Consider the following 9729-nt stretch of genomic DNA (forward strand, 5'->3'; position numbering starts at 1 on the left):
TTTTTTTTTCAATTGATATAATTTATAAATATAATAAGTTATTATTAATTTGATAAAAAAAAAGTATGATTAGTTATTTAATTTTATTTGTTTATGCATCCAATGATTGTTGTCGTAAGACTCTTAACGATCTTCAAACTGTTAATAATTTTTTAGAACTTGGAAGTTGTATATATAGAAAAACCAAAAACAACAATTAATCATCTTATTTTTTTCACTTGCGCCTACCCTCCGCCAATAAATTTCTGGCTCCGCCATTATTGACCCCTCTAAAATAAATCTTGGAGCCGCCACTGAGACGTAAATCTAAATTCTGAAACGATTTATTTTAGAGGGGTCAATAATGGCGGAGCCAGAAATTTATTGGCGGAGGGTAGGCGCAAGTGAAAAAAATAAGATGATTAATTGTTGTTTTTGGTTTTTCTATATATACAACTTCCAAGTTCTAAAAAATTATTAACAGTTTGAAGATCGTTAAGAGTCTTACGACAACAATCATTGGATGCATAAACAAATAAAATTAAATAACTAATCATACTTTTTTTTTATCAAATTAATAATAACTTATTATATTTATAAATTATATCAATTGAAAAAAAAGAAGAAGAATAAATAGGAATAGTAGAGTATTCTAAACGCTTTAGTGCTTTACCTGTAAAAAAAAAAAAATAGTAACACGGTTAGGAGTAGGGCTAGGAGTAATTGTGAAACTAAGAAAAATAATACTCCAATATTAAATTTTTGCTTTTGAAGGGTATGGTTTTATAAATATACATGTGGTCACTCTTTTAGAATTGGAGTAAGCAGTAAAAGAGTTTTTGGGCTTGGAAATGTGTAGAGCACTTATCAATCTACTTGATTGAACATTGAGAAAAACTATGACAACATAAAAACTAAGGATCATGTTCAAGCTTATTTCCATTAAGCTTAACCAAAAATTTAAAGTCAGGGTGTTCATATTTTTGTTGTAGGGGTTAAAATAAGATTAAAAAAAAATTGTATATAATTTTTTTTGAGGGGACCAAGTCAGGGGGTTCATTTGAACCCCCTGGGCTGCTCTTGGAGCCGCCCCTGTTACGTCTCCAACGTTATATGCTATTTTGATTGGTAACCCCTCTATCTATTTCTTGTTGACATGTCTATGAAATGCCTCATATGACTATCACACATGGCAATTGGTCCAATAAAAACATAGCATATGGATTTATCTATTATTTGTAATTAAATAACTTTAAAAAAATCTTTAAAAAACTTAAAATATATCCCTAAAATTATTATTATCTATATATATATATAACCGAAACTTTTGACATTTTGTTGACCTTTCCAGAGCTTACCACATCATTATTATTTTTTTTTAAACAAAATTATTTAAACTTTTTTACACCTCATTATAATTTATTTTACTTTTTAATTTCTTCAATTAGATTGAAAAAAAAAACTTAAAAATACAAACCCGAATTGTATCAATCCAAAGTAGAGTTCTAAAGAACATAAAATTTCATCAAAAAATAAAAATACACCAACTAACCATGTATATATATATATACACACACACATTCTCAACTTAAAAGGAGTCCAAGCAAAAATAAAATACTTTAAAATTCTTGAACTCTACGTTAATACCATGTACATATCAAACGTTTTTTTTTTTTTTTTGGAGGGGGTATATGTACGGCTTTTTTGGAATAGATTTACAATGCCATGGTACTACTAAATTCTATTAGCTCGCAGTTCTAAGCTTATCATACTCCTTCGTAATATATTATGTATATAATTTGATCTTAAGTCTCTACAACAGGCTATTATCCTAGGGTAAACTTGGCGCTAGGTTCAACCCTCCAATAGATTGGTTCATCTAAATAATTCCATTGTGTTTTAACTGCTAACTTTTTGGTTAATCTTTTATTACATTTGAAATTTTCTTGCAGATTTCAACAATTATAGCAATGGATTATTCTTTTGAGGGTAGAACATCTTTCTTTTATATTTCTCTATGTGTAGTTACATTTTTTTTTTTTTGTTTATATTTTGTTTCAATAATTTGTTGGTACCGAATTTTCTAATTCTTTAGTTTCATCTAAATTTTTGGGTTTATTTTTTGCATTATTTAAAACTATCTAGCATATTTCAATGGCATCTTTCTCTTATATTTCTCTTTTTTACATTTCTGTTCTACATGTTATTATGTAATGGCATGAACCGGTTAATTGTTTTGCCCACAAAACGAAATTTTTCTTTAGTAACAAACACAAATAAAAGAGTCAGATCAACAACAACAAAAATTCCATATCAACCCTTCATCAGCGATGAAACCCAACCAAAAGCTAAAAGAATACCCGCAAGAGTGAAATGAACAGCCACAACCCACAAGAATAAATCCCCATGGTGCTAATCTATGGAGAGAGAGAGAGAGAGAGAGAGAGAGAGAGAATCCTTTAGGATAAAGAGCTTAGTACATGGTTTCAATAATAATAGACAATAAGGCATACCGAAGAACAGGGCAGAAACATGCCTTAGAGCAAAGTCCTGCCAAACCAGATCTTATGGCATAACAAAAACTGTTTTCTGTATTCTAACAAGTGATTCTACACTAATATGTATTTGCAATGAAATTTACATAATCATTAAAAATTAAAATTTCTCTATTCACTTCATTCACAAAAGCAATCTTCAGATATCATAGGATCTATATTTTGAACTTAAAGACCGAATCACATGATAAGAAAACACATACCATTATCCATCTAACTTGTAAATTCCCTGCTCTAATTCTAAGAGGAGAGTTAAAATCTATGTAAACATTAAGATCGAAAGAGACATATGTTGAGTTGCATGTTTGGACCTCATGATTAGAACTATTCCCCTACAAATTTGCTATAAGTTTGTTCTCTCATAAGTCCATCATCCAGGTGTAGCAAGAAAACTGTCTTCTCTTAAGTCACCCTCTTTTACCAACCTTGAATCATCAATTGGAGTAAAAGCTATATCAGATAGATCTTTATGACTGTCAGACACATGAGCAGTGATAGTAGGTCTTGTTCTTAATACCTGCTGTTAGGTTCTAAATATTTGAACAGTTGACAAATCGTGAACACAAACTTGTCTAGATATAAATCTCAGAGTCTATAGGTATTATTAGACAATGCTCAAGGTAATTCAAGTCAAGATTCAATAATATACAAGCTGTAGGAAGAAGATTTCATAATTTGCCTGGTTCGATCAATCGAAGAACAAGCTCGACCGATCGAGATTCGTATCTGTAGAATTTTAATGAAGCCCAAACAGCAGTTCAAGTCTATTTAGGAGTAGGGTTTCAATTCTGTTTCTCCCAAGATATAAAGGAAACCCTAAGCACATTTTTAAAAGAGATTTAGAGAGATTAGAGTGCATTGTGTGCCTCTTTTGTAGATCTAGGATTTTGTACCCAAAAGCTCTCTAAAGTTATTGTTTATGTTATGTGTGGGGACAATTTTTGCTTCAAAGGCCAAGGGCTAGACCATGGTTGGAACCTTAGGCAATTTTTGTTGTCCCGCATAGGAAAGAAAGCCTCCCTCTTTGCACCTTATAAGGCATGAACCAATGGTTGAAGAGTACCACTAGTTTGGTATGGTCTAGCCCTTGGCCTTTGAAGCAAAAATTGTCCCCACACATTAAAAGGATCCTTTATTGTGGGGGCATTTTTTGCTTCAAGGCCAAGGGCTTGACCAATTGGAGCCTAGGAAATTTTTGCTCTTGTCCCACATTGGAAAGAAAGCCTCCCTCTTCATGCCATATAAGCCACCCGCTTGCTCCAACACAACATACCACCACAAATCTAATTTCCAACATCACAAGTATAGAGTTTACAAGTATTGAAATCTAATAAAGTAATATTCATTGCATCTAATTAACAATACTCATTCACATTTGCAAGAATTTAAAAAACACTCTCAATATGTATTTAAACTACCTTATAACACCATGCAAGCCACCCGCTTGCTCCAACACAACATACCACCACAAATCCAATTTCCAACATCACAAATATAGAGTTTTATAAGTTTTTGACTAAAATTTACTTACTTTGCTCAAGCTAAGTTTACAACTTTCATAAAAAATCCAAAATTATTGCAAACAATGTGTATTTAGCCTACAAAAGAAAAGTTAAATTTATAAATACTTCAATCTTGAAAATGACCCTCTCATAATAAAAAGAAGAAGCGAAGGCACCAGGCCAGGAGTGATCAATCACTAGTTGTTGCCAAAGGGACACTTACTGTTGAAATGCTTTCCTGCATAAAGAGAAACAAAATTGAAAATTGAGGAACACAAAAAATAATCTAAAATAACTAACTAAACCATAAAACAGAGAGAAATCAAAAAAATAAATAACTAACTAAACCACAAATTTTCTCAGAATTCTAACACAAGCATCATAGCAAACAATTTTTTTCTCAGAACCCATATAATTTCTCCTCTTATTCACAATGACAACTACCTATCTATCATTTCTCAATCAAATTTCTCACCTAAACCAAATGAAAATTTCTCAGAATCTAAACACAGCTCAAATATTACAACAAATATTACCCATTTGAAGACTCAAAGCTCTAATAAGTTTAGAGTAAACATCTGTGGCTTTATCAAAGTGAAGACCCAAAACTGAGACCCAAAAACATTTCACAACAATTTCAGCTAACCCAAAAAGGGGACCATCAAAGTCAACAAAATGCTTTAACAATCACCATTCCATAACCACAACCACCATTCTAGTTCACAAACAACAACAGCACAGCCCTCATCCAAAAAAATCTGTACAAAATGAGAACGGTTTCTAAATGGGATTCACAACTTAGACAAATAGAGAACAAATCCCAAAAAAAAAAAAAAAAAAAAAAAAAAAAAAAAAAACAAAAAGGGAAACTGGAGTTCTCACACGAACACCAAGGACAAGGCAAAAAAATTAACATCAAGCATTTAGAATCATTAAACAAAAATTAACAAAAAATTAACTCAAAAGGAAAAAAAAAAAAAAAAAAAAAAAAAAAAAAAAAACCCAGTACACGTTTAGGAGGCGAAGGATCGCCGGCTGGGTGGAATGCGACAAGTCGTCAGAAGCGTCGTCGAATGGAGCGAAGGATGAAGCGTTGCCAACGTTCGGTGACTTGAAGCGTCGCGATCGGTGTCTGAATTGTCGCGAAATGGAGAAATCAGAGCTGAAGCGTCACGAAACGGAGAAATCAGAGTTGAAGCATTGCGAAATCAGAGCTGAAGCGTCACAAAATTGGAGCTGAAGCGTTGCAAAACGGAGAAATCGGAGCTAAAGCGTTGCAAAATGAAGAAATCGGAGCTGAAGCGTCATGATGGGTTTAATGGGTTTGAGGTCGGCGTCACCAGTGGAAGCCTGGGTCGACGTCGTCGAGCTTGGTTGACGTCAGCGTCGGCGTCGGGGTCGGCCGGTTGCATCGTGAGGGAGAGCTTGAGAGAGTGTGAGGGAGAGCTTGAGAGAGTATCGGATGAAGGTTTGATGTGAAAAAAAAAAAAAAAGTTGAAGTGTTATATATATATATACCTCATCTTTAGTAACGGTTCGATTTCATCGCTGTTGTATGCCTTTAGCGACAAAGTAGGGTTCGTTGCAAATAATACAACTAATGGCCATTGTTTTCCATTCAAGGACGATTTATTTTCATCACTAAATGTCATATTTAGTGACGAAACGGGTTTCGTCACTAATAGCATGACCAGTAGCACCTTTTAGTGACGAAATTATTCGTTACAAAAACTTAAACTTTTAGTGACGAAAAAATTCGTCACTGTAGATCAATTTGGTTTCCGACCTCCACTTTTGTTTGGTGCCCTGAATTTATCACACCCCGTAGTGACGAAATCTAAATTTCGTCACTAAATGTTACTATTTTTTTTTTATATATAGTGACGAAATATAAATTTCATCACTAAATGGTACTTTTTTGTGACGAAAAAATTTCCTCACTAAAATTCGTCACTATAGTTAGATTTTGTTGTAGTGAATTATCATAATAATTCCATTGAATATACTCTCAAAGTATGTCAAAACTCTAAGCAATAATTGTAAGGACCATTGGCCACAAAAGAATACAAGTTTGAATAAATAATTACATATCATCAGCTTGTTCCATCAGTGGGAATAATGTCACAACTACTATAATATACAAAATAATGAGTCAAGCCTATTTTAAGGTGTGCATTATCTAATATCTCCATTACAAAAGTTCAGCCTCCATCAGTAGTTAGTCTAACTACTATTAGCCACCAAAAAGAGCTGTCTCAAAAGATTATTGCCTACTCTGAAAAGTTTATAAAATTATAGGATGAGACAGAGCCCAGTAAGTAGCATAATTAATAGGGGTGGGAGAAATGCAAGTTTCATCTTCAATAATAATAATATGACAAAAATGATTTAATAATGAAATACAAAATTTCTCAAAGTAAATACCTTGAAACTATATACTATAATTTGTGAGCACCAACAATAAAATTTCCAAAGCCATAATATCTAACATAAGGTACATTATCACAAATATATCACTCTACCACATAAACCAGTCAGGGGATCCACCCATTCACAATTGGCATGATATTGTCCTCTTTAGTATGCAAACTCTTGGCCCCATGGACAGCAACCTCACCCATACCCTCAATATTTTTCTCTCCCCCCCATAAGAAGTGGAGAGAGCGGGTCAAATATGAGCTCTTTTGCATTTGCTCTTTTGGCCCCATGGACAACAGCCTCACCCACACACAATTAAGGAACCTCTTCCTCCCATGGGCAGTAAGGAAGAACGCGTCATCCAAAGTGAAAGGGCACTAATCTGGATTTGATTTCGTTGTCACAAAGACTACGGAAACCAAATCAAGTGATCAACGGAAAATCACACATGGCATGGTGTTAAAACCACATAAAACTCACAAGTTACATTACTTTGAAACACATAGTTTAAATCCAGATAGTTTTAGAAAAACCTTAAATAATCTAACTTGTACAAAGTTTGTAAGGTTTTCAACTTCATTCTTGTCAAGAGATTTTCTATCAATTATCTACATAACAAGACAAGATAAGCATCTTTAAATTTTCTAATATACCATAAAATCCATGATTTACTTATCAAAGAATAAATAAAAGATGCTCATTTTTCCATATCAACAATTCATGCATTTCCCCAAATGCAATACCAAATATGATGCATTTTTATATATAATCACATATATATATATATTAAGGTTACGACACAATAGTTTTTAGGAAAATATAGTTTCCATAGGTAGTTTCCAAAAGTGTGTCTAACCCAAAAATAACATTTATACAACATGGTTATTTTTTTCAAAAATCTCATTAAAAAACTATTTACCTCACAACCGCAAAAGCCTAACTCTCCAAGCTCCAAGAAGATTAGCTAGAACCTAAACAATATCAAGTAAACCTATCACCATAAGCATAGAGCTTGAAATTGTATCTAGTTACAATTTAAAAATTTGTCAAATAAGCACTTAATTAGGCAAGCCTAGTATTTAACCTCATTAATAATAATATATCCCACTTCCAAAGTTTCTCAACAATTAATTTACAAGGCATAAACTCCAATTTATAAAGTTAACCCATTTAATATCATCTCCAACATTATGACTAGCTTCCATAAAATTTACACTACATCATTAAGAGACCTATGAAAGCAAAATCAAAATATCCTCCAAGACAAGAAATTTAGAACTTTAACTAACTCCAAATAAACCCAATGGCAATAGAAAAATTAGATTTACTAACCATCACATGTTATAACTCAAAATCCCTAAATTTTCCACCATAAATAAACCTTAGGTAGTCATCATTAGTACAAATCATATACCCACTCATCAAATAATTCCACCATTACAAAACCCATACATACAAACACATAAATATCACTTCCAATGCTCATAAATTACATGGGTATCATTATTAAAGTTTACATAAAAATAACCTCAAGCAAAAGCGTAAAACCCACCAAAAGTATCAGAAATTTTTACCTCAAAAAAAGGATGTGAAAGTGTTCATAGGTTCACAAGAATTTTCCAGTGATCTTGCTGGAAAATGATGTGAAAATGGTGGTGATGGTGGTGTGGAAGTACCGGTGAGAAAGGATATAAGCATAGAGAGGAGTGTATGAATAAAAAAAAAGAAGAAAAAGAAGTGAGTGAGTGAGCCGGCCTAAGAGGGGAGAGTGAAATGTGTGGTGGGAATGGGAGGGGTAGGTGGGGTATACGGGTATTAAGTATTAACAGGGTTGGAATGCCTAGATATAGAACCATTAGAATCAGTTCATAAATTATAATTAAAAAAAAAAAAAAATTAGAATCATAATATAGCTGTCAGTTATCGAACAGTTCATAAATTATAATTAAAAAAAAAAAAAAATTAGAATCATAATATAGCTGTCAGTTATCGAAACATTATTAAGAATTTTATCTTTGCACAAAACTAATTAAATATATAACACACTTCAAATGCAACAAAGAACGTCGTTAATTTGTAAAAACCATATGAGCACTTACTCATGCATTTAACACAGTGAGTAATAAAGCCCTTTTAGAACTTGAAATGCATTACAACGATTGCTACATACTCCTAGACTCTCATTGTTCATAAGGTCGACATATATTTGAAAATACAATGCTAACAAACTTTTCCACCCTTGACATCCCCACGGAAGTATTTATTCTTACAACAATTCAAATTGATATAAAAGATGACCTAAGCTTAATAACCACTTGGAGGTGGGGATCACTTGTCGTGGCAAGGAAGAGGATTGAAGTAGTGGAGGTGGAGTAGAAGACACAGAAAGTTATAGTAGTACAGAGGACTTGAGGACTTATAATGGAGATGGAGGTGCCTTGTAGTAATAAGGAGGTGGTGGTGGCGGAGGAGAAGGTGATGGTGGCGGCGGGGATTTGTTGTCAAGTGGAGGACGAGGTGGTGGTGATCTGTAAATGTAAGGAGTTGGAGGGAATTAATGGTGATGGAGGTGGAGGTGACTTTTGGAAGAGGGAGGCTTATAAGGTGCAAAGAGGGAGGCTTTCTTTCCTATGCGGGACAACAAAAATTGCCTAAGGTTCCAACCATGGTCTAGCCCTTGGCCTTTGAAGCAAAAATTGTCCCCACACATAACATAAACAATAACTTTAGAGAGCTTTTGGGTACAAAATCCTAGATCTACAAAAGAGGCACACAATGCACTCTAATCTCTCTAAATCTCTTTTAAAAATGTGCTTAGGGTTTCCTTTATATCTTGGAAGAAACAGAATTGAAACCCTAATCCTTAATAGACTTGAACTGCTGTTTGGGCTTAATTAAAATTCTACAGATACGAATCTCGATCGGTCGAGCTTGTTCTTCAATCGATCGAACCAGGCAAATTATGAAATCTTCTTCCTACAGCTTGTATATTATTGAATCTTGACTTGAATTACCTTGAGCATTGTCTAATAATACCTATAGACTCTGATAAAAAATAGAAAAAACCCAAACAATCCCAGGCACCACCATCGGTCCTCCACCTCCATCCCCACCAGCCACCGCTAGCAACCGATCCTCCACCGCCACCACCACAACAACCTTTGCCGGGATCAACTACACCGCCAATCACCGCCGTCCACCACCACCAGGCCACCACGAACCACACTGCCTGATTCAAAAACCCAACATTTATCTTAACTCTCTGTTAACTCCCT

Source organism: Quercus suber, unplaced genomic scaffold (genome assembly GCF_002906115.3).
Source record: "Quercus suber isolate HL8 unplaced genomic scaffold, Cork oak 2.0 scaffold_19, whole genome shotgun sequence".
In the NCBI taxonomy this organism is placed as follows: Eukaryota; Viridiplantae; Streptophyta; class Magnoliopsida; order Fagales; family Fagaceae; genus Quercus; species Quercus suber.